Source organism: Triturus cristatus, chromosome 10 (genome assembly GCF_964204655.1).
Source record: "Triturus cristatus chromosome 10, aTriCri1.1, whole genome shotgun sequence".
In the NCBI taxonomy this organism is placed as follows: domain Eukaryota; kingdom Metazoa; phylum Chordata; class Amphibia; order Caudata; family Salamandridae; genus Triturus; species Triturus cristatus.
This window is the reverse complement of record NC_140593.1, coordinates 490,305,990-490,332,480: the sequence shown is the minus strand read 5'-3', so window position 1 is coordinate 490,332,480 and position 26,491 is coordinate 490,305,990.

Genomic DNA, 26,491 nt, shown 5'->3' with positions numbered 1-26,491 from the left:
GTGATTGCAATCCTGCATTCAACTATGGTGGCAGCTCTCCAGGCAAGGGAGCTTCATGTATGTGGTTGGTTGTGAATAAACTCTATTTCCCCTGTTGCAGTTGCATGAAGTTTACTTCAGTAGTACAGAAAATTAAATTAAACTTATCCACTGAATTAAATTCGAAATGCTCCTCGTTTTCCATTCTGGGCTCCAGGAAGCACACGCAGAAGTGATTTCGCTACAGCAAAGTGCCACGCAGAAGAGTGTATTTCTTGGCAGTGGGGCATGTCTCCCACTGCGCGACGCAAGGACTTTATTTTCTGAAAGGTGGCTAATTACTTACTGCTGGGTTACAGTGGCTTCAGGGCAGCCATGGTTTTAGACCAGAGGCTCCACTGACCCATATTCATTTGTGCTCATGGAGGGGGGCTGTTAATTTCGTGCAATATCAGCAAACCACCTAAATTAAAACCAAGTACACAAGGAAAGGGCACGTGTTAAGGGAATAAAGTTCATGTGTTAAACATCTGGTTTGGGGGGGAAAAAAGACTATGAAGTTGCAAATAAAATACAGTGCTTTGTCAGGAGCTGTTCAGAAATGAAACACACCACGAGCGGCTCAGGAAACAAATATAATTACAGTGTTTGTTTTTAGCATTCAAAATATGCTCATTACGTATGCTACCAAACACTTAGGAATACTAAGCATTAGCTACTCTGAGTCAAACTCATGGTCCATTTCTTTAAATTTGACCTGTACTAAGGTGCTGCCAGCACGAATGTGAAGAAAGACCACGTTACTGTAATATGCAAGGTTCTGTTGTTAAAAGTGATATTGCCGCTTTGCATAGTAAGAGTCTTGGTTTTGTTTATCAAATCAAATATAAATGCTGCAATTTAAAAACAATGGCAATGATCTCATTCATCTCACAGCCCTAAACTCCAATGGCAAGTAACTTTACATCCCTTCACAATTACCGCTGTGATTAGTCTCTCTCGTTGACTTTATCAGAACACCCTGCCAGGCTCCATCCTTTGATTACGGAGAGAGGAATGAAACACTTTTCTGGGAAAAACGTCGACCATGCACAAAATGTAACTTTCTGGACAGACCAGATTATGGCACTTATAAATATTTTATGTCCAGTCTTCTGGGCTCCAGGGCCGGCTTTAGTGCTGGTGGCGCCCTGTGCATCAATGTTTGTTGGCGCCCCCCCAATGACCACCTCCACCACGGATTCTCTCACTAGCACCCTTTAACAGTGATCAAGCCTCCATAACCAAACTCTCTCAGATGCATTTAATTAGTTATATAGCGCCACTCATACCAGTGTAGGGTGTCCGAGCACTTTGCATCACACACACATAACACAGAGACACTCAATCAAACGTGTGTAAATCAGTGCATAGGAAATGTTACATAAGCCAAAGGACTAAAAGCGTAGGAGTCACATGTCATCCATACTGGTAGGCAGTATAGTTTAAGAGTGCTTGGTGTGGAGAAGCACAAACGCACAGTCGAAAAAGAAACAGCATAGTTAGGAGTTTTTGTTTAATAATATGAAATCGATTTCTCGCCAAATTAACCCTTTTTGCTACATTAATCAATGTTCTAATAATGTATACTTTGCAGTGTGTATGCAGTTCTAGGATGAAAGTTAATAGCTCACTATTCTATATTAGGACTTTATGTTATAAATTGCAAGTAACAAAAGGATGCCTCTTTTGAAAGCAGTAACCTGCTGATCTGTTTACATCATAAGCACTCTGTAATCTACTTGGTACACGTTCTTTGCAGCAGGCATATTAACCCTCTGCACTAACTTCACATAGGTCAAAACCTCAACTATACAAAATGCCGATCTCTCTCCAGGAAGATAATTAATCACGAGTTTTCTTGACATTTATGTGAGGCCTGGTAATTGCCGGTGGAAAGAAACGCTGCAACAGGTGCTTCAAAAGCATAATAAATACGGCGCCCCTAGGAAGCCAGCACCCGGTGCGGTGGCACCGTTCGCACCGCCCTAAAGCCGGCCCTGCTGGGCTCCCTTTCCACACTTCAAGTAAAAATCGGAAGAATGTAGAAAATTCCCGGAGACTCGTTATGTATTTTATTTGTGGCTTTACAATTACATTTCAAAGGCTAAAAAAGCTGGATTTGCATCGTTAGCTTGAGAATGATAAAATACCCAGGAGCCAAGCAGCTTTGACCTGCATAAATCTATGCTGGAGGGGGTGGGGGTCGTTCGGTCTTTAAATCAACTATAATTACAGGGTGTTCTGAAATCCGACCCACTTGCAATCCCGGGAGGCCGAAATGGAGTTTCAAAATAACAAAGATTTCACTTACCGAGTGCCTGGGGAACAGAGGCAGCTCCGTGGTTTCTCTGTGAAAAAAGGGAACAAGGCCTCACACTCGCCTAACGCTTCTCCTTCCTCTCCGTACGTCGTCGCTGTACTGTACAGCGTCACTGCATGCAAGCTGGATTAGCCTGAATATGCCTGCCGACGTCATCGCAGCGCGACGCACCCACACACTAGAGGCGACACAGCACTGTGTCGGGACACACACTTTGGAAAGCACTGCCCTAGATGAATGGCCTATTATTCCTTTATCAATTAGTTTAGAAGAGGTTACCGATGGTATAATCAGTAGTAAAGGGGGTAAGGCACCAGTACCCGATGGGGTTCCTATCGATTTTATAAAAACGAACCAGCTTTATGGTCACCTTTTTTAACAAGAGTGTTTAACATTGCCATTGAGACCCAACTTCCTTTATCATGGGGTCAATCCATTATAATTCCCATACACAAGAAGGGAGTTAAAACCGACGTTAGTAATTATCGTCCAATATCTCTGCTCGACTCGTCTATCAAGATCATGAGTAGGGTCATGTTAACGAGATTAGAAGCATGGGTCCAGGAGAAGGAAGTACTTACTCCAGTATAATATGGATTTAGAAAGGGAGTTGGCACACTAGAACAGTGTGTCAATTTAGACCTTTTGATTGGAAAGTGTACCTTAGCCAGGGAAGGGAATCTTTATTTATGTTTCGCTGACCTTAGTAACGCCTTCGACCTGGTAGACCATTCAATTTTGTGGCCATTATTGCTAGATATGGGTGCACCCAAGGAGATGATCTATCTGCTAGCGAGATTATATAGTACCCTGTCTAGCAAGGTGCGGTATGGACCCCTAGGCGAATATAATCCCTTCTTCAAAGTTAAAAGAGGTATCCGCCAGGGCTGCGTGCTGGCCCCATTGCTTTTTTCCCCTGTTTATTAACGAAGCAGACGCAGCCCTGAAGTTGTTTGAGTCGGATGCCCCTAGCGTTGACGGTTTGCCCGTCCCAATTCTATTATATGCGGATGACGCGGTTTTACTATCCCGTACCCCCATTGGTTTACAACGTCTCATGGACAATTTTACCGCTTTTATTGCTAAAAGGAAACTTTGAATTAACAAATCTAAAACTTTCGTAATGGCGTGTGGCAGGAACCCTATATCATCCAGTACTTATTATATTGAAGGCTCTAAGGTCCAGACAGTTAAAACCTTCAGTTACCTAGGTATTACATTCGCAGGAAATCGGTCATGGGACCCGGAACAGGAAAATGCCTGCTCTAAGATGTTGAGAAACATCAACGGCATTTTCAGATTTGCTGCCAAACTAGGTAACCGACGCATCAGAGATATGCTGGTTATTTATGAGATACAATGTGTTACCGCAGGTCTGTATGGGGCCACTGTCAAGGAAACAAATTACAACAAGTTGAAAATTCCTTTTTAAAACGTTTATTGTGTGCTCCATTATCTGCCTCTACCGAATTGATCCATAGGGAGGTGGGCATAAAATACATCTCAGACTTGGCTTTAATTCGCCCCCTCCTATTATGGAAATCCATCTGGTCAAAAGAAGAGACACTGTTTACGCAATCTATAATACGGGATTGTCTCAGCATGGATAACTGTCTAAAAATACCCTGGCTTAATTATAATATCCATTGGTTTAAACTTTTATTCAATTGTGATATCCGATTGGATCCAATGTGTTCAGTTTCTATTGACAAAACTGAGATAAAAACAGTTATGATGGCTAACAAGGTAGAGGCAAGATCTCTAGCCATCAAGTCTCAATCTACTCTTGTCTTGTATTTACAAATGGATCTTAACAAGGGTTTCCAAAGCTATCTGTCGTTTGTGACCAGAGCATCACATCGTTTAGTGTTGACACGATTAAAACTAGGTACTATACACCATCTTGTCAACTTTCCTGTTACAAAACGGAGCTCTGATCACCCATGCCCATGTGATGGAGTATTACATCAAAGCTGTTCCCACATGCTACTTTTTTGTCATTTTTACACTCAACTTAGGAAACTTTATTTAAAACCTTTCTTTCTATATTATAATATTAGATTTTTTTTAAATGCCATGGAGCTGCTTTTTAGATTAGATGATCCGCAACTGTGTTTTTATCTAGCTACTTTTCTGATGAAAGCTATTAGTGCTAGGAAATCTTTGATTACTTGATAATTGTTTGTATGTCATCCTTGGTATATTGCATCTGCACTTTAAATTAGGCTTGTTTATGCCTAAGTAATATGTCATGAGATTTTGGTGAACCATGCACTTGCACTTTTGTACCTCGTACTTTTGCACTTGATATTTTATATTCTTACATGTTATCCCCACTGTTTTTCGATTTTTTTTTTTTTTTTTTTTTATCAGATTGTTTTATGGATGTATTGCTTATATGGTTGATTTACTTGACCGAATAAAAGCTTATAAATTGAATTGACTTTGACATTGATGTCTGATTGCAGAGCATGAGTTTCTCTTTGTTAAAACACAATGCATCACTGGATAAGGGCAATCCCTTCTCTAAACAGTTCAAAGCTTTTGAAGATAACATAGTTTCTGGGCCAGAAACTCTAATTGGGTTTGAACGATTTCTCAAAAAGTCATTCTTAAATCTTGGCAGCGGAGCCTATGAGGCAAACATGAATGGAGCACCCGATATTACCAAAACTAATGAATCCTGCTCAGAAAAGTGGTCAACTGTGTAACAGTTCCAAAGAGGACTTGCTCTTAAATAGGGCACAAATCAACAAACAACCAAGACTTTCTTCACTCCAATCTCAACACCAAAACCACTAATCCTAACGAACACAAAATTCCAGGAAAAAGAGTAATAGGGAACATTGATAATCATACACATAACCGAACCACCAAGGTGCATGGCATACACCAGCACAACTATGAATCTTAGCTCTCCAAGACATAAACTTGCTCCTTCCATTAACCAATGGAAACAGCCTAAGAAAAATCAAAAGATACAAATAATTTACTAAATATGATGGTGTGACAGACAAATGGAAACTAGTCCTTGTTAGACCCGGCCCTCGTAACATAGCTAGACCGACCCCTGCACCTCACACCAGCCCCCAAACCCCCGGCCTAGCCGATTCTTCCCACCAGAACTCACACGCACCCAACCCGGACTTCCCGTCCGTGGCCTTCCTCCTTTCGGCCACACCGGGCCCGCGTGCCCACTTCATGCAACAAGATGGCCGCCCAGCCCCAGCGCTACCCTGGCCTAGAGGCGCCACTCCGGCTGGAGAACATCGCGCTCCCCCTGGGATGAGAGAGGGAGGAGCAGTTTCTATCACACCTCTGCGCTTCCCTGGGAAGGTGGGTTTCGATCGACCTGCCGGCCTCCCCGAGGGCTGGCTCCACGCCTGCTGGGTGTCTGGGACTCCTCCCGACCCGGCCCTGGAAGGATCAAAGGACAATGGCAGGAAACCCCAACAAGCGACCCCCAGGTGACAAGACCCCTGCCTGCACAGACTCCGGACATCAAAGAGGAGTCACCCTATAACAAGGGGTGCTCTGGGACTGTCCGGCAGATTCGCCTTGGAAACACCTGAGCCCTGCTGAGTGACTCGCGGCTCCCTGAAGATCGTAAGACCTCCGAACTTGTGCTTGAGCCCTGCTGAGTGACTCGCGGCTCCCTGAAGATCGTAAGACCTCCGAACTTGTGCTTGAGCCTTGCTGAGTGACTCGCGGCTCCCTGAAGATCGTAAGACCTCCGAACTTGTGCTTGAGCCCTGCTGAGTGACTCGCGGCTCCCTGAAGATCGTAAGACCTCCGAACTTGTGCTTGAGCCTTGCTGAGTGACTCGCGGCTCCCTGAAGATCGTAAGACCTCCGAACTTGTGCTTGAGCCCTGCTGAGTGACTCGCGGCTCCCTGAAGATCGTAAGACCTCCGAACTGATACTCGAGCCTGCCGAGTGACTCGCACCTCCCACAGACTCTCTTGGTCCCGCCGGACCCCACAACGACAAGCATATCCCCCAGCTCGAGGATTGTGAGCTGTGCGCCGGGTACGCTCCTGCATTTGATTCCCGCTACCTCCTAACCCCCCTCCAAGACCTTGTGAGCCCGCGCTTTACTTGTATATATTTTGCCTTGCTGATCATAAAGATCCTACCACTCGATCTGATAAAGATTTGCTCTTAAGAACTCCTCGTGTGGTGTCTCTCTGTCGTGTGGTGCCGAGTGTACGATCCTAGAAGCGAGGTTCCTCCCCTGAGGAGTCTCCCGCCAGTGCCCGGCTACGATACCTCGAGGGTGGGTCTCAGGGCAGTCAGGGCCCCCTCCGGGCCCCTCTGAGGTCGCCTTCTAACATTGGTGGCAGCGGTGGGATTCGGGCTCGTCATCTAGAGATCGTACCGTGAACGTCTGACGCACTACCGACAAAGATGGCAGAAGTAAACGCCGTGGTTCTCACAGAAAACGACACCAGTGCCGTGTTCCAGGTGGAACAGCTGGAAGAGTACACTCACAAAGAACTAAAACAATTCTGTAAGGAACTCAAAATCGCTACCACTGGTCTCAACACCAAAGAAGATATGCAAAAGGCACTGCAAGCTTGGGTGGATTCTGGGGCCTCCCGCCCAGAAGGAACAGGGGAGCCCCACGACGAAGCTGGACCCTCCCAAGGAGAACGCAACAGCAACCAGGTGCGAGGCTTCGTACCAGACGGGGGCCTATCCCCGGAGGAACTCGCAGACAGAGAAAAAAGTCGCCATCACGAGCTCGAATTAGCCAAACTCAAAATTGAGGGCGAGTTGAAATTAGCCGAGAAAAAGCTAGCAGTAGAACAGTTGCGAGTACAAGGAGAACTAGAAGAGAAGAAACTCCAACGAGAACACGAGGGAAGGAGACTTCAACTGGAGCATGAACGCAGCTTGAAGGAAATAGAACTGAAAGCAAGAAGAGAAGAAGCGCGGCCCCCGGGGAACCGGGAGGCGGCCGCCCCGGCGGAGCAGAAGGTCCACATCCCCAAGGATGTGGTCAAAGAATATTACAAAAATGATGACATTCAGCAGTGGTTCCGGGCCTACGAGGTCGCCATGACCTCCCATCGGGTCCCGCAGAAGGATTGGGGGGCTGGGTTGTGGGGACGATTCCTGAGCGAAGGAAGAGACACCCTGCTCGACCTACCCACCTCCATGCAGACCTCTAATGACCACATGAAAGCGGCCCTCCTCACGAGGTACAGCCTCACCCTGGAGATGTACCGCCAGCGGTTCCGGGACTGCCGGAAGATCCCGGGTACCACCTGGGTGGAATATGTGAATTTCTTCAGCCGCGCCTTCGATGGGTGGATCAAGGGCAGCAAGGTAACCACCCTGGAAGAACTAACCGACCTTATGTTATGGGAACACCTGGCTGCGAACTGCTTTGTGGAACTACGCCAGCATCTGCTCGACAGCAAGCTCACGGACCCCAGAAAGCTGGCTGTCGAGGCGGATCGCTGGACCAACACCCGGGTCTCCCAGGGCCCTGTAGGAGAATACCCCCGAGCCAGTCAGGGACCACCCCGCCAGAGAGGGGGGGAACCAGGGAGGGCAGAGAGAGTCCCAGGCTAGTCCCCCGAAGTCCCAACCTCCACCTTTCCCGGCACCCCCACCAGCTGTATCCGGCCCCCCCCTGAGACGGGGCACCGGGTAACCATCACTTGTTTTTGTTGCCAGAAGCCCGGGCATTACGCCAACGACCCTGAATGCCCCATGGCCCCACGCACCACCCAGGCAGCACCCCCTGCTGCTAGACAGATAGCCAATGTAGCACTGGGGGAGGAGGTTGAGGAGGCTGAGGAGTGGGAACCCGCCGCTATGGCCCTAGTATCCTTAGGAGATAGAGAGATGGTCCCCGGGAGCCTCCTGCCCCCTAACACAAAGAAATATGGGCAGCTCGTAACGATCAATGGCCACCAAGTAGAAGCCCTCCGTGACACCGGGGCCAGCATCACCGGTGTCCTCAGCCATTTAGTCCACGAAGACCAGGTCCTCCCCAACGTATTTTGCCCTGTCATTTCAGCCGACAATACAGAAAGCCTATGTAAGGTAGCCCTGGTGCCCTTTGAGTGGGGAGGGGTGGTCGGTAAACTGAAGGTCGCGGTAAGAACCTCCCAGCCCGTCGACTGTCTCCTGGGGAGCGACCTGGAAAGTTCCCCCTGGAGACAAGTCGAGCGCAAGACCCACCTAGGGATGATGGGCCTCCCTGAGTGGGTGTGCGCCACCACTCGATCCATGGCGGCTCGACTGACCCCCCTGAGGGAAGTCGACGACGCCCCGACCCCTGAAGATAGTATGGTCCTGGCCGAGGGTCCCCACATTCCCCCACCAGAAGAGTCGATCGCCAGTGACAAACCCCCGCCTTCCGACTCCCCCCAAGTCACCGAGTTAGGCGATCTGCCCGAATTAGCCCAGTGGCACCACGAAGGGGGCCCCTCCCGAGAGGAGTTCTGCCGAGAGCAGGCTACCTGTCCTTCCCTGGTCGGGCCCCGGCAACAGGCAGAGGCCCAGGCCGGCGGCGACCAGACGGGGACGCACCGGGTGTATTGGGAGAATGACCTTTTGTACAGCGAACAGAAGTCGGTGGAGCTAGGGTCCGGCCGGGTGCTGGTGGTACCCCTACGCTTCCGAAACCTCCTCCTGGGTTTGGCCCACGACGTCCCCCTCGCAGGCCACTTGGGCCAGGACAAAACGTACAGTCGCCTCGTGACTCACTTCTACTGACCCAGAATGAAAGCAGACGTAGAAGCCCACTGCAAGTCCTGCCCCACGTGCCAGGCCAGTGGGAAGAGCGGAGGAAAGCGCAAGGCTCCCCTCCAACCCTTCCCTGACGTCAGTACCCCTTTTGAGCGGGTCGGGATCGACATTGTAGGACCTCTGGACCCCCCAACTTCCCAAGGGCACTGGTTCATCCTCGTCCTGGTGGACCATGCCACCCGTTACCCTGAGGCCATCCCCCTGCGCACCGTCACAGCCCCCGTGGTGGGCCGGGCGTTGATGGGGATCTTCTCCCGCATGGGTTTTCCCCGCGAGGTCGTGAGCGATCGCGGTACCAACTTTATCTCCCGATACATGAAGTCCTTATGGCAACAATGCGGGGTGTCCTATAAGTTCACCACCCCGTACCACCCCCAAGGAAACGGCCTGGTAGAGCGGTTTAACCGGACTCTGAAGGGGATGATCGCGGGCCTGGAAGAGCCCCTCCGGCGTAAGTGGGACATCCTGCTCCCCTGCCTCCTATTCGCATACCGAGAAGTTCCCCAGAAATCCTTGGGGTTCAGCCCCTTTGAGTTACTCTACGGGCACCCCGTCAGGGGGCCCCTCAGCCTGGTCAAGGAAAGCTGGGAGGCGGCGCCCCGAGGCCCCCCCCGAGATGTGTTCCGTTACGTCCTGACCCTCCGAAATCAGACTAGGAGGTTCCGAGAGATGGCCGAGGCCAACCTGGAGGCGAGTCAGGAGGAGATGAAGCGCTGGTACAACCAGAACGCCACTCTGGTCGAGTTTCAGCCAGGCCAGCAGGTATGGGTCATGGCCCCCGTGAAACCCTGCGCCCTCCAGGATAAGTGGACCGGGCCCTTCAAAGTGGTTGAGCGGAAGAGCCAGGTCACGTACTTGGTGGACGTCCAGTCCCCCCGGGACCCCCTCCGGGTCCTCCACGTGAACCGCCTCAAGCCCCACTTTGTGCGGACGGAGCTGAGCCTCCTACTGGCCACTGATGACGGGTCCGAGGAGGAGTCAGATCCTCTCCCTGATCTCCTGTGCACCAAAGAGAAGGACGGCTCCGTAGAGGGAGTGAACCTCTCCCTGTCTCTCACTCCCCAGCAACGTGAGGATTGCCGCCAGCTCCTAGGGCAGTTTTCGGACCTCTTCTCCCTGGTCCCTAAGGTCACCGACTGGTGTGTCCACGATGTGGATACCGGAGACAGCCCGCCAGTGAGACACCGGGCCTACCGGGTCCCTGATCGGGTCCGGTCCTGTATCCAAGCCGAAGTCTCGAAAATGTTGACCTTAGGCGTGATCGAACCCTCAGACAGCCCCTGGGCCAGCCCCGTGGTCCTGGTCCCAAAAGCAGCTGCCCCCTGGGTCGCACCGGAACTCCGCTTCTGCGTGGACTACCGGGGACTCAATGAAGTCACCCGAGCCGATGCCCACCCCATTCCCCGAGCCGACGAGCTCATTGACCGGCTCGGGGCTGCTCGGTTCCTCAGCACCTTCGACCTCACCTGCGGCTACTGGCAAATTGCGCTCACAGAGGGAGCCAAGGAGCGGTCCGCCTTCTCCACCCCGGATGGGCACTATCGCTTTCGCGTGATGCCCTTCGGGATGAAAAATGCCCCGGCCACCTTCCAGCGACTGGTAAAATTCAGTGCGGCATATCTCGACGATATCGCAGTTTTTAGCTCCGAATGGAGTGAGCACCTCCAGCACCTCCGGAGGGTGCTGACCGCCCTGCACCAGGCAGGCCTCACCGTGAAAGCCAGCAAGTGCCAGATTGGGCAAGGTTCGGTAACCTACCTGGGGCACCAGGTCGGAAGCGGACAGGTCGCCCCCTACAGCCCAAAATCGACGCCATCCTAGCCTGGGAACCCCCCACGACCCAAACGGAGGTCCGAGCCTTTCTGGGCCTCACGGGCTACTACCGGAGATTCATCCGGAATTACGGCAGCCTGGTCGGTCCCCTCACGGGACTCACGTCCAAAAAGCAGCCCAAGAAGGTACAGTGGTCCCCTGCCTGCCAAGAGGCGTTCGAGGCCCTGAAAGCAGCCATGTGTACTGCCCCCGTCCTCCAGGCCCCCGACTACTCCAAAGAGTTTGTAGTACAAACTGATGCCTCCGAGCATGGCATCGGGGCAGTCCTCTCCCAGGTAAATGACCAAGGCCTCGACCAGCCCGTAGCCTTCCTCAGCCGAAGGCTATTGCCCAGGGAACAGGGATGGAGCACCATCGAGCGCGAGGCGTTCGCCGTAGTCTGGGCCCTCAAGAAACTACGCCCTTACCTGTTCGGCACCCATTTCAAGGTCCAAACCGACCATCGCCCCTTGCGATGGCTCATGCAGATGCGAGGAGAAAACCCCAAGCTACTGCGGTGGTCAATCTCCCTCCAGGGGATGGATTTCACCGTGGAACACCGCCCTGGGACTGACCACGCCAACGCCGATGGCCTCTCCCGGTTCTTCCGCCTCAACGAAGAGAACCCCCAAGAGGATGGGTAGTTCTCTCCGGCTTTCAGCTGGGGGGGACGCGTGTTAGACCCGGCCCTCGTAACATAGCTAGACCGACCCCTGCACCTCACACCAGCCCCCAAACCCCCGGCCTAGCCGATTCTTCCCACCAGAACTCACACGCACCCAACCCGGACTTCCCGTCCGTGGCCTTCCTCCTTTCGGCCACACCGGGCCCGCGTGCCCACTTCATGCAACAAGATGGCCGCCCAGCCCCAGCGCGACCCTGGCCTAGAGGCGCTACTCCGGCTGGAGAACATTGCGCTCCCCCTGGGATGAGAGAGGGAGGAGCAGTTTCTATCACACCTCTGCGCTTCCCTGGGAAGGTGGGTTTCGATCGACCTGCCGGCCTCCCCGAGGGCTGGCTCCACGCCTGCTGGGTGTCTGGGACTCCTCCCGACCCGGCCCTGGAAGGATCAAAGGACAATGGCAGGAAACCCCAACAAGCGACCCCCAGGTGACAAGACCCCTGCCTGCACAGACTCCGGACATCAAAGAGGAGTCGCCCTATAACAAGGGGTGCTCTGGGACTGTCCGGCAGATTCGCCTTGGAAACACCTGAGCCCTGCTGAGTGACTTGCGGCTCCCTGAAGATCGTAAGACCTCCGAACTTGTGCTTGAGCCCTGCTGAGTGACTCTCGGCTCCCTGAAGATCGTAAGACCTCCGAACTTGTGCTTGAGCCTTGCTGAGTGACTCGCGGCTCCCTGAAGATCGTAAGACCTCCGAACTTGTGTTTGAGCCCTGCTGAGTGACTCGCGGCTCCATAAAGATCGTAAGACCTCCGAACTTGTGCTTGAGCCTTGCTGAGTGACTCGCGGCTCCCTGAAGATCGTAAGACCTCCGAACTGATACTCGAGCCTGCCGAGTGACTCGCAGCTCCCACAGACTCTCTTGGTCCCGCCGGACCCCACGACGACAAGCGTATCCCCCAGCTCGAGGATTGTGAGCTGTGCGCCGGGTACGCTCCTGCATTTGATTCCTAACCCCAAAGACTGTCCCGCTACCTCCTAACCCCCCTCCAAGACCTTGTGAGCCCGCGCTCTACTTGTATATATTTTGCCTTGCTGATCATAAAGATCCTACCACTCGATCTGATAAAGATTTGCTCTTAAGAACTCCTCGTGTGGTGTCTCTCTGTCGTGTGGTGCCGAGTGTACGATCCTAGAAGCGAGGTTCCTCCCCTGAGGAGTCTCCCGCCAGTGCCCGGCTACGATACCTCGAGGGTCTGTCTCAGGGCAGTCAGGGCCCCCTCCGGGCCCCTCTGAGGTCGCCTTCTAACAGTCCTAGTCTGCACTAAAAACAGAGTTTATTTGCTTCGAAACATTTATTCCATGGAACCATCATGAGGGAAGAAAAAAAAGTAACTAGACATATTAAAACCCCACAATGATCAATGGAACATCAATTTGTTAAAGTAGCAACTGGTAAAAATTCCCAGATTAAATATACTAAGATGACTAACCCTGGCGGAAAAACTCATGTGTAAAGTCACAAGGTGTATTACATCAACATGTACTATGACTTAAATGTATTCAACTTTTGTTGTTTGACTGTTAGACCTGTCAGCCTTGAGGCTGATCTTATTCCAAACCTTTTGCTTGATTACCTCCAATATCTGGTGGATATTTGCTTTTGTGTGCCTTAGGACTCTGTGCACTTTACCACTGTTAACCAGTGCTAAAGTGCTTGTGCTCACTCCCCTAAACATGGTTTGATTGGCATTACCCCAATTGGCAATTTTAATATACTTATAAATCCGCTTTAGAGTGGTATGCCATATACCTAGGGTCTGTAAAATAAATGCTACGAGTTAGCCTACAGCACTTCTTGTGCCACCCACTGAGGTAGCACATTAAAACATGTCCCAGACCTTCCATTGCAGACTGAATACTATTTGGATGTCAGCCATGCAAATAGTGAAGAAGCTTCACTATTTAACTGACCAATGACTAAATAGAAGACATTATGCACAATTTGGCCAGCGGCTGTGCAAATAACAAAGAAATGTCATTTTTTACCTGGTTGATGGTGCTGGAGCGGGTTATGCAAAAATTTGTATACCCACCCCATTTTGCATGTTGTTTTATTAATTAGATTAATGAATTGATTATAATCGAACTAATGGTTTGGAGTGATGTGGAAAATATTTACCAACCTTACTAATATATGAATTACACGTGGGATTTACATTTGCATGGCCTAATTAATACGTGATTTAAATTCTGTACGCATACTAATGATAGACAATTAGAATATTGCATGATATATGTTGCTTTTGTGATGTAATTGTGATTCGTGCTTTATTTATTAAGTATAAACCGCATTGAGTGTTGCTTTTGGCTAGATAAATACACACACATATGGGTATTAGCGAGGGAATAACATTTAATCAGTCATTTCTATGTATTAATTACGTTTTTGTTTTTCTTTGCTTAAGTTGTCCATTTTGGCCTATCGAAAGATGGCTGCCTTTGGTGCCTAACCCGACTGCCAACCCTGAACAAGGCTTGGGTGAAGTGCGCTTGCGCTAAGATGAGCAACAATGGCCCCTTCCTGACCCCAGGCAAGCTGTACTTATCAAGGTCGCACTGGGAATAGTGCCAACACTACAGACAAAAGACTTTATTAAAGAACCGGAACCAGCAAGTATGATGACACCATGGACTAAACCTTATGAGAACTTTGTAGGACGACCCCTGACCAGCCAATCAGAACAGTTTAAAACTCATGTTTGTTACATTTTGTTATTTAAATTATTATAAATACCCATAGAATAGAGAGGTTGGGAGTCGCTCCTTCGATTTCCTGATGATATGCTGACGGAGAGGACGGTGACACTGCAGGACAGCTGTCAGCCTGAATCTTTGACGGACTGAATTAATGCCCAAACTCCTGATGCACTGAACCTGCTAAAATTGATGGGCATAGATTTGCGAGACTGCAAAATTTGACATAGAGGACGACTTTAGCCAGAATAGGTAAATATGAATGGCAACTTGATCAAATGAATGATTTAATTTGCAATATTAATATAAATTTGAATTTGAACATCTACAGAAATGAGTTGGTTTGTTTATTCATTAAAAAATGTAAATGAGAAGGTTAATTAGAGTATTAGAAATTCACTTAAACCTACAACTAACTGATCCGTCCCGTTTATGAGGGGGAATACCAAAGGTGAAATCTAGGGCCTAATGAGTATAAGAAGGTTGTGTAGATTTGTTACTCATTAGGGTAAAAGTATTTTTCCTCCCTCATTATCCAGCGCTTGGAAGGATAATCGCCTCTCGCACGGACTGATGGTGAGTGTGTGTTGGTGTTATGGGCCCCACCAGCAAATGTATGGATAGTGTGCGTATGTGAGATCTTTTGGTCCGTGACGGTAGGGAGGGATTTTGTACTCCGCGCTGGAGCAGTTTTTCTGGTAGCAGTATGATGGTTTGTTATTGTTTGGTTTAGTGATTATTGCTTGTACATTGCTTATTGATTTTGGTTATTGATTGGTATTGATATATGTACTAACACTCTATGTTGAGTTACGTTGAGTTCTGTGTTGTATGCACGGCTTCTGGGATGTAGGAAGTCAGAAGTTTGTAACAGTTCCGTAGTAGAGCAGAGGTAAGCGCTGCTCTCGGGAAAGACGGAATTGTTGTAGCTTTGTAGGTACACAGGGGAAACGTGTGACAATTGAAGTTGCACGGCGCATTGTCTGGGTTTGATTTGGTGACATCGCCGTGTGTTGCCATTAGAGACATTTTCTGTGTGAAAGAAGTGTGTATGATAGCGAAGGTTACCTGTGAAATTCTGGTCTTAGGTACCAGGGATCCAACTGGCATTCCGATAACGCATATCACTGGAAAGGTAATAGGTACTCTCTGAGCTTGTTAGAAGGACAAAGGAGAGGTAAGCGCTGCTTTGTTAACGTATGTCATAATTCTGTAGTAGAACAGACTGTTCGCTGTTCTCGGGAAAGACAGGATTCTGTGTGAATATACTACATTTTTATTGTGTGAACGAGTGTGAATGCAAAGGCATTTGGGTTGATTGCGAAACTCTAGGTTTATTTCTCAGGAGCATTGGGTCTCCAACTATGTGTCTTAAATACTAGAGAAACAATTAGCTAATGCTTGTTAGAAGGGTGAAGTAGAGGGATGTGCTACTTTATCAACGGAAGTAATGATTCCGTAGTAGGGCAGAGGTAAGCGCTGCTCTCGGGAAAGACGGAATTCTCGTGAGAAAGGTCTTTTTGTTGTTCTTTGGTTAGCGAAGCGGACAATGGAGATGTTTCTATGTTGTTACTAACAGAAGTGTAGAAATTGAAACAAAAACTTACTGAGCGAGTTTGTAAAGGAAGGGTAGACAGAAGCAGAAGTAGGAGTAGGAGCTGCCGCAGCGGCTGTTGACGTCAGAACGACCGCGCTGGTATTGGACAATCGGTCAGAACTGTGAAACGCTCCGGATTGGTGTGTTAGTGTACGCCGCGCTAGGATTGGAGGAAACAGGGTGACGTAGACGCTCCTTATTGGTGCGTTAGTGTGAGTCGCGCTGGGATTTGAGGATTGTGACAGTGACGTGGACGCTCTGAATTGGTGCGTTAGTGTGAGTCGCGCTGGGATTTGAGGATTGTGACAGTGACGTGGACGCTCTGAATTGGTGCGTTAGTGTGAAGTCGCGCTGTGATTGGATAGACTAACGGTACAGTTGTCAAGAAGGACTAGCGTTGCGCGAAAGACAAGAAAATGTATTACGACCCACCAGAAAAGGAGAAGAAAACCTGGTTAGGAAGAATCAAGAAGTGGTTTAAGAAAGACAAACCAGTTAAGACTAGGGAAGGACAGTTACGCCCTCCACCGAAAACCCCTGCATCCTTTATGATTGCGAAATATGGGTATCATAATTGTATTTGGCTAGATAACTGGGTGAGCTACACCAAGGACGACGGAGTTTTAGCTTTTCCAGAGTATGGTTCATTTAATTTGGCTGTTTTAAGAAATTTAAGGGAAAGGATGATGAATTTGGAACCAAGACCTAGACCGACACAGTTTGAGGCTTTGACGGAATGGGAAGACGAAATGCATAAACGAGAAAGACAAAGAAGTGGTAGAGGATATAGGTACTGGTTTGGAAGACCATACGGACACGAAACATATAGCGATCGAATGAAAAGATGGCGAGATGCGAGTATGACTGAAGGTGTGTTCCCTGTAAGAACTGTAGGAGAGAATGAAGGATGAAAGTGTGCAGAAAAGAGGCATAATTTGGATTCCCTGTAAGAACTGTAGGAGAGAATGAAGGATGAAAGTGTGCAGAAAAGAGGCATAATTTGGAGTCGAGAGGGTATGGAGCGAATGAGTCTGAGGATGATGGTCTTGATGATATGTTCTATAAAAATCCACCACCGTATCGACCAGAACCAGAAATGTTAACTCCAAGTGCCCCAATGAGAGAAACGATGCGAATCATAAAATCGGAACCAGAATCCCTAAGTTTGAGTAAGAACAGTGGTACCAGGAAAGTAGAAAAGAGATCGGAAGGAAGAACAGATGGAGAAAATTCTGTAGAATTAGAGAAAACAACCCTGGAATTAACTGAGAAAATAAGAGAATTGACTAAGAATCTAGAAGCAGTAACTGTTCCAGTAACGATAGGCACAGTAATGCCTATTTTTGAAAAACAGAAGGACAGTGAGCATGGTTTGACAGTCCCTTACAGAAATAATAACCCTGTAGAACAACCAAGAGTGAGTCAGAATGAGAATCCATGGAGGCAGACTATGAGTGTAATGGACCCAAATTTTACAAATAATCCATTTGTAGATGAGAATTGTGCAGAGAGACGTATGACAATGATAGAAACAGTGTCTGAAACACAAAAAGATTTTGGACACGGAAGTATAGAAAAACCAGTAGGACCATCAACAGACGAGTTAAGTGAATGGTTGAGAAGCTTGCAGAAGAAAGACAAGGAATCCTAATCAATTGATGTGGCCAAGTTACGAATGGTATTGGAAGAATTAATCGTAGGGACTATCCCGACAGAAAAATTAAAAAACTTTCAGGATGAAGAATTATTATTTTTATGCAAAAGTGTGACCTGGAGAGCGAAAAACTTGCATGAAAGGTTAGAAGAAGTAGCAAATGAAATGGGTATTGATATTGAAAAGGTAAAAGCCTTACAGAAACCATATCGAGTAGAATTTACTGAAAAGGACATTGAGAATATGAACACCACAGGACGAATAGGTCAAATTAAGGACATAATAATCTTGCTGAGAAAATGGGGAGACGTGGATAAATGGAGAAGCAGGTGGTATAGAAAACGTGATGATGCCTCAGATAAGACGTTTTCAGCCTTTCCTGTAAGAGAAAAAGAGAAGGTAGTGAGTGCCCTATGAGAGAGATTCCAGGAGGAGGATATGTACATGTCCCATTGACGAGACAGGATATTTTGTCTTTTACGAATGATTTCCCTCGACTACGTGAAAAGCCCGTCGAGTGGTACAGACAGGTAGACAGATTTGTGAAATTGTCTAAAGTACTATGGATTGATTTGAATAGTCTATTTGACGTAATTGTACCAGCAGACCTATGGTCAGAGTGTAAGCTGATGATAAATTGGCCAACCAAGAAATATCCAAGGGATCCTAAAACAGGAGCACCAGACCCCGAGGTAATGAAGAAGTATGAGCAGGTTATGGTATTTCTGAAAAATAAAGTGCCCCCTAAAGAAACAGACTGGGTAAAAATTGATCGAACACACCAGGAAAGTAAAGAGTCAGTACATGCATACTACGAGAGGCTAATACAAGCTTTTAAGCAGTTTAGCGGAGATGAGAATCTGAGTGAAAAGGATTCGAGCCATTTTGTATACAGATTTGTATATGGTGTACGACCAGAAATTGGTGAGATGATTAAACAGCATACGGTAGATTGGCAAAACAAGAAAATAGATGAAGTAATGAGACATGCTAAATACTTCAGTGATGAAATTGAAGCAAAACAGCGGAATTTAAAAGAGAAGGCAATGTGGGCACAGGTAAAGGTGGCGGAGAGACAGGAAGCACAATTGGTGGAACAAGCAGGGACAAAGCCTAAATTTAATAATGGAAAGTATAAAGGGAATATTGAAGAAGCTAAAAAGAAATTCCCGTGTCATAATTGCGGCAGGATAGGGCATTGGAAATCTGAGTGTAAGTTTCCCCCGAGTACTAACAACGAAAATCCATCATTGAACCCACAGGTGCAGCATGAGGTGAGTGGTCAACTGCAGCAAGTTGTTCCCCCACAGAATCAGGTGCCAAAACCGCCATTTCCACAGAGCAGAAACACACAGAAGTATAGTAGTGAATTGGGATTCTACAATGAAGAACAGGTAAATAAGCCGCCACGCGCTAGCGCTGCCTCGCAGATTGGCTGCAATGCGATGAGAGTGACGCAGAAGAGAGTTATTGACGGTGCCGAAGGGAGGAAGCAGAGTGCGTACTTGGCGCAACTCTAGAAGTAGACCAGACAGGACCTTTTGTAGATGGGAGGGTTAATGATGAAAATATTACTTTCCTAGTGGATACTGGTGCTACTCGATCAACTGTTAGATCAGCTGATGTTAAGAATCTTCGTCTCTCGGATGAAACGATCCAAGTAGTTGGTGTGTCCAACAGACAAATTAAGACATATCTTACAGAACCAGTGAAAGTTAGCTTAGGGAAATTTTCAGAAATGCACCGCTTTGTGGTGTGTGACTCCAGTCCTGTGAATTTATTAGGTAGAGACCTGTTGTGCAAAATGAATTGCTCTATATTTTGTACTCCGGATGGAATAGCTTTTGAAACACCAGATGTTGATGTATTGTATAAGATGACCCTAGCTAACAGAGAAAGTGAAGTTACTGAAACATATAATGTGTTCAACCCTGATGAATTACCAAAAGAACTGAGAAAATCTGTAAAGGCAGAAGTTTGGGATTTCACTGGAGAAGATGTAGGACTAATGAGTAATGTAGATAAAGTTAAAATAACTGTAAAAGAAGGAGTAACATATCCAAATGTTCCACAGTACAGATTGACACCTGAAATAATTGAAGGTGTAACTCCTATAATAGAGAAAATGATCAGGCAAGGAATCTTGAGAGAAATAATGAGTAGTCCATGTACCTCACCGATAATGGGAATGAAAAAGCCTAATGGGAAATTCAGGATAGTGCAAGATTTGAGAAAGGTGAATAAAATTGTGGCATCATCCCATTGTACCAAATCCATCAGTGATTTTATATCAGATTCCCCATGATGCAGAATGGTACACAGTAATTGATCTGTGTCATGCTTTCTTTTCCATCCCATTGCACCATGACAGTCAGCAAATTTTTGCATTTCGTTTTGGTGAGCGTATTTTGGCATGGTGCCGAATCCCACAGGGGTATACAGAGAGCCCCTCAATATTCAATCAGTTATTAAAGAAGTCTTTGGAGAGTCTAGAAATGCCAGAGAGCTCTGTATTGGTCCAATATATTGATGACCTTTTAGTAGCGTCAAAAACACGTGAAGCCTGTGAGGTAGATACAATAGCCTTGCTGAATCATTTGGCAGATGGAGGACTTAAAGTGTCACCAGCAAAACTACAGTTTTGTAAGAAGGAAGTGCAGTATTTGGGACACAACATTGAGAAAGGACTAAGGGAAATAACCATAGACAGAATCAGAATAATAAAAGGAATGAGAGCTCCCATGACTCAAAGAGAAGTGAGAATGTTTTTGGGAATGGTTGGGTACTGTCGTCAGTGGATAGGTAACTTTTCCTTGATCGCAAAGCCTTTGGTGCGATTAACGAGAAGTGATGTAAAAGATCCCCTTGAATTAAATAAAGAAGAATTGGCAGCATTTAGACAATTGAGAGATGGTTTGTGTGAAGCCCCTGCATTAGGTATGCCTGACTATGAGAGAGAATTTGAGTTGTATTGCAGTGAGAGAAATGGATGTGCACTTTCTGTGTTGACCCAGAAACATGGAAAAATGAGAAGACCAATTGCATATTTTTCATCAATGCTAGATCCAGTAGCTGTAGGTTTACCTGGATGTTTGAAAGCAGTGGCTGCAACATGTCGAAGTTTGGAGCAGAGTGAAGCAATTGTGATGGGATATCCATTGAAAGTGTTTGTACCTCATGATGTAGCAATTCTGTTGACAAGGAGTCGTACTCAGTATATGACACACAGTCGGCTGACTAAGTATGAAAAGGTCATATTGGGTGCCACTAATGTGAGTCTTGCAAGATGTGTGAATGTGAATCCTGCAACTTTGTTGCCTGATGCTGAGATTGTGGAGGTAAGAGATGAAGTTGATCATGATTGTCTGGATGTACTTGATTTTTGTACAAAACCACGACCAGACATAAAAGATGTACCTTTGACAGAAAGTGATTTTGTGATGTTCGGTGATGGGTCATGTTTGAGAAACAGATGGAGTGCTGAGTGCAGCGTATGCAGTATGCACAGTCACAGCAGTAATAGAAGCATCATATTTGAAAGGAGTGAAATCAGCCCAGGTAGCAGAACTTGTGGCATTGACTAAAGCATGCAAGATTGGGAAGAGAGTGAGAGTGACTGTGATAACTGACAGCCAGTATGGCTTTGGAGTCGTCCACGACTTTGGCCAACTATGGCTACAAGAGGTTTCCTGACCTCGAGTGGAACTTCCATTAAGAATGCAGAAGTGGTTGGAAAGTTGCTTGAGGCGATACAGCTGCCTAAACAATTGGCTGTTGTAAAATGTGCTGCACATGGTCAAGGTGGTGATTATATTGCCACCGGGAACAGGTACGCCAATGACATGGCACAGTATTGTGCACGAAATCAGAATTCGGTCAATCGGTCAAGAGAAATGTCTTCTTACTCATTGATGTTCACTAACATTGTGGGAACTTGGGAAGAGGTAAAACAATTGCAGGATGAGGCAGGAGATGAGGAAATGAGACAGTGGGTAAAAGCAGAATGTGCCCCAAGGGAAAAGGATCATGTGTGGGTCTATCGAGATGGAAGACCAGTTATGCCTGATAGCATGATGTCTACCATGGCACGGATGTATCATGGAAACACCAAAGGAAATGATGGACGGAGTGTTGAACATTGCAAGCACTCACCCCCAGTCAACTGATCTGGGTTTAATCCATCACCGTTCTTTAGCCCACTCTGCCACCCCAGTTCAGACATGGCCATATGCAAATCAGTCTGACCCTGTGCCTCATGGGACCAGTCCAGCCCGAACTGCCAAGCCATGTTTTCCCTGGAACGGAAACAAGCTTCCTAGGACCGGTTTCTGGCACTTCAGCCGTCTTCAGCCAGGCTTGCTTGAATCCAGTGGCAAAGTGAGCAAGGAACTCACGTCTGAGCATACCCTGCCAACTTATGGCGAACAAAGCAAACACCAAAGGAAATGATGGATGGAGTGTTGAACATTGCAAGCACTCACCCCCAGTCAACTGATCTGGGTTTAATCCATCACCGTTCTTTAGCCCACTCTGCCACCCCAGTTCAGACATGGCCATATGCAAATCAGTCTGACCCTGTGCCTCATGGGAACAGTCCAGCCCGAACTGCCAAGCCATGTCTTCCCTGGAACGGAAACAAGCTTCCTAGGACCGGTTTCTGGCACTTCAGCCGTCTTCAGCCAGGCTTGCTTGAATCCAGTGGCAAAGTGAGTAAGGGACTCACGTCTGAGCATACCCTGCCAACTTATGGCGAACTAAGCAAACACCAAAGGAAATGATGGACGGAGTGTTGAACATTGCAAGCACTCACCCCTAGTCAACTGATCAGGTGGCAGAGTGGGCTAAAGAACGGTGATGGATCAAACCCAGATCTGTTGACTGGGTGTGAGTGTTTGATTTGTTCTGATGCTCCGTCCATCACCACCCCCTTTTGTACCGCTTTGTTTGCCATAAGTTGGCAGGGTATGCTCAGACGTGAGTCCCTTGCTCACTTTGCCACTGGATTCAAGCAAGCCTGGCTGAAGACGGCTGAAATGCCAGAAACCGGTCCTAGGAAGCTTGTTTCCGGTCCACGGAAGGCATGGCTTGGCAGTTCGGGCTGGACTGTTCCCATGAGGCACTGGGTCAGACTGATTTGCATATGGCCATGTCTGAACTGGGGTGGCAGAGTGGGCTAAAGAACGGTGATGGATTAAACCCAGATCAGTTGACTGGGGGTGAGTGCTTGCAATGTTCAACACTCCGTCCATCATTTCCTTTGGTTTTTACGGATGTATCATGGCCAGGGACATATTGGGAGAGATGCCATGATCAGGTCATTTAAGCAGACCTGGTACAATGCAAAATTCAGACTTGTGGCAGAAAGTCTTTGTCAGAGATGTTTAATATGTCAGCAGTACAATCCTGGAAGGAAGACAGTAGTGAGTCTGGGAACAATAGGTCGAGAAGGAGGGCCTTTCACCAGAATGCAAGTAGACTTCATTGAGATGCCTCCCTGTAACAGACTGAGGTATGTTTTGGTAGTGGTCTGCCTATTCTCCAGGTGGGTGGAAGCATTCCCAACAAGAAGAAATGATGGGTTGACAGTAGCCAAGCTACTGCTGATAGAATTCATCCCCAGGTTCGGGTTCCCAGTAACAATTGAGTCAGACTGAGGAGGACATTTCCATAATGAGATTGTAGGATTCATTGTAGGATTAATTTGTGAAGCATTGAATGTACAACAAAAACTACATTGTGCCTACCGACCAGAGGCTTCTGGAGTGGTTGAACAGATGAATGGTACTATCAAAAATAGAATAGGGAAAATGTGTTTGGCTACAGGTATGAAATGGCCTGATGTCTTGCCTCTAGTACTCATGACAATAAGGGCAAATTCAGACAGAACTACAGGATTGAGTCCTCATAAAATAATCATGGGACGTGCAATGAGACATGTGTATATACCAGTCAACAAGCTGATGACAATAACTGATGACATGGTGTTGGAATACTGTAAAGGTCTGGCTGACGCAGTTCATTCTGTGTTTCATCAGGTTGGACCAGATGCCACCATACTTGAAAAGAAGCAAGCCCATGATCTGAGCCCAGGTGATTGGGTAAGGATAAAGGTCCACAGAAGAAGAAATTGTCTGGTTCCAAGGTGGGGAAAACCACGACAAGTCATTTTGTGCTGGACTAAAGAACTGGATCCATGCCAGTCATACATTGAGAATTCCAAATCCGGTGGACAGCACAGGAAAAGAATACTTTGATGAATCAGAATCAAGCACTGAATCAGATGACGAAGGGTCAAAGACGCGAGGAAACTCTGAAAGGGGGGAAACAGAACAAAGTTCAGCTTTAGTCCCCAGAAGTAGCTCTCTGAGAAAGAGATTGAGATTACTGACTCCAGCGATTCTGGAAACGAGCAAGAGGTGCAGGGTTCTAAGAAAGAACACAGAAAGAAAAGAGGAAAGAGTACTGAAGACACAACAAAAGAAATTCGTGAAAAGGAAGTACCAGGTGAGAGACTGAGAGAAATTCCACCTTTAAGTGAACAAGGGACCGGTACAGAGAGAGAGGGACAGATTTCTGTGGAAGACCCCCGAGGAGGTGTAAGGAACTGCAACATCCAGTTAGGTGAAGGGACAAGTAGCCAGCAGGAAGATTGCGTATCGGAGATCCGAGGAGGGACAGAAGTAGGGAAAACAAAACAAGTGGTGGAAGAAGAAGTCGCTGAAAAGACAAAGCAAGTTGAGACAGAGTCTGAAGAGAGTGACAATGAAATACCTGAAGGTCGAGTTCTAAGAAAGAGAGCTTGGAGGAATGAAAAGAATGACAAAGGAAGTAAAGTAAAAAGAGTTGCAAGAGATGATGTTTGGCCCAATAAAATAAGGAAACTGAGATATCGATTGACAAGAGTGAATTCACCGAGAGCTGAACAGGTGACTGAAGTGACAAGTCAAGAGAAATCAAAAGAAGACAAATTAACTGAAGACAAAGAGAGTAGAAGAACAAGGAAACCTAACCAGAAGTATAAGTCACCAGAATGGACGTACGTGGCTCTGCCTGAAAAGGGAGAAGAGGCAGATAGTCAAGGAAATCCAGAGGAGACTGTACTGAAAGTGGTTGAGGATGAAATAGAATCGGAAATCCTGAGAGTTCTCTTGTCCGACATTGGAGAAGAAGAAACGGAAGTTCAGGAAAATCCCTATTTGAATGACGAGAGGAGAGTGAAGAACGATGAGATGCCAAACTGAATAAGTTAAGAAAACTATTGATGAAGAAAACAAGATATTGAATCAAAGGATAGAGACTGGTAGAACCAAATAGGTGTTAGAACCTTAGGTTAGAAAAAAATAGTTGTGAAGTAAAAGAGGCTAAGTCAAAAGACACGGTCCATTTTAACAAGATGGCTAACATAGAAAGTAGTAAAGGTAGATGTACATTCATGAAAAGATGGTGTAAAATGTGTTGTTGTTGTACAGGATTATTAATGCTTCTATGGAGCATCCTTGCACTTGTCATTTCCTTTAAGGCCACTATAGATACATTAGAAGGACATAGTGAGAACAAAACTAGTATAGGGAAAAAACTCTAAAGGTAGTTCCAACTAGAATAGATAATAATTATTTACATAAAGACAGGTCAATAACAGATTTTTCTAAAAATGTGTTTTCAAAATTATTGTATGAATATGTAAAGACAATGGACGTACGGGACTGCTACGTATGTATGCAGTTACCTGCATCTGTTTCTGAGGGAGTGACTTATCACCTTCCGGCAATGTATGGAATAACATGTAGTGTAATAGCTAGTTTATTTTATGAGACCGGGAAATTCGAATATTATTTTTCAGATGTAGATAACATTTTTGCGCAAGTGCCTTCTTATAATAAATTGAACAAAGTAAAACCTGCTAAGGTATTAGGTGAATTCTTTTTAGAAACTAAGGAACTAACATTAGAATATATTTTTAGAAATAATCTAACATGCAGTCTGAAGAAGGAGGAAAAGACATTCCTAGACATGGTTGAGGAAAGAAGATTGAAAATGCAAAGAAAAGCAGCAGAAGGGAAAGTGGAGAAAACAATCTGGGATATAGAGAAAGAAAAACATTCGAAAGGAGAAGCTAGTCCAACTATAGCTTTAGATTGGCCTCAGAAAGGGAAATTTTGCATTCGAAGGAATCAAACTGTGTATGATAATTATTTTCTAGGTAATAGTGAGTGCCATGATACATATCGAATCATGGGTGGATAGGGATTTAAAGGTGGAAGAGATCCAGTCTTTCCTGGATTATAGTTTATTTGTGGGAACAGGGCATATTATCGTTTGCCAGACCATTGGTATGGCACATGTTACGTAGGCCTGGTCTTTCCAAAAATCTTTCATATGGATAGAGGAGAAGATGGTGTACATAGCTTAAGTAATCATTTAGTTAGAACCAAGAGAGAATCTTGGGCAGAAATTGTAGGTGACATTTTTCAGGCATTGATACCAGCAGTGGGAATAACTCTGAATGCAAACAAAATTAGAAAATTGTCAATGGTAGTGGATCGCTTGTCAACAAGCACTGCTGGAGGATTTGTATTGGTTAACACTGAAATGGTTGCCATGCGTGCTATGGTAATGCAAAATCGACTTGCCCTTGATATTTTATTTACAAAAGTGGGTGGAGTCTGTGGAATGCTGAAAGTTCAACATTGTTGTACTTACATTCCTGATGAAAGCAAAGATCTGAAAACGTATATTAAGAATATTACTGAATTGCATGATGAACTTGCACCACTGGAGGTTGAAGGTGTTTGGGAAAGAATTGGAAAGAAAATAGCTGCTATTAAGAATTTCTTAGTAAAAATAGGTAGTACTCTTATAGGTAAGATATTGTTTCCATTAACATGTGTAATTTGCATAGTTTTAGTGATAAGATTATGTTGTATGTGCTGTAGAAACAAGAAA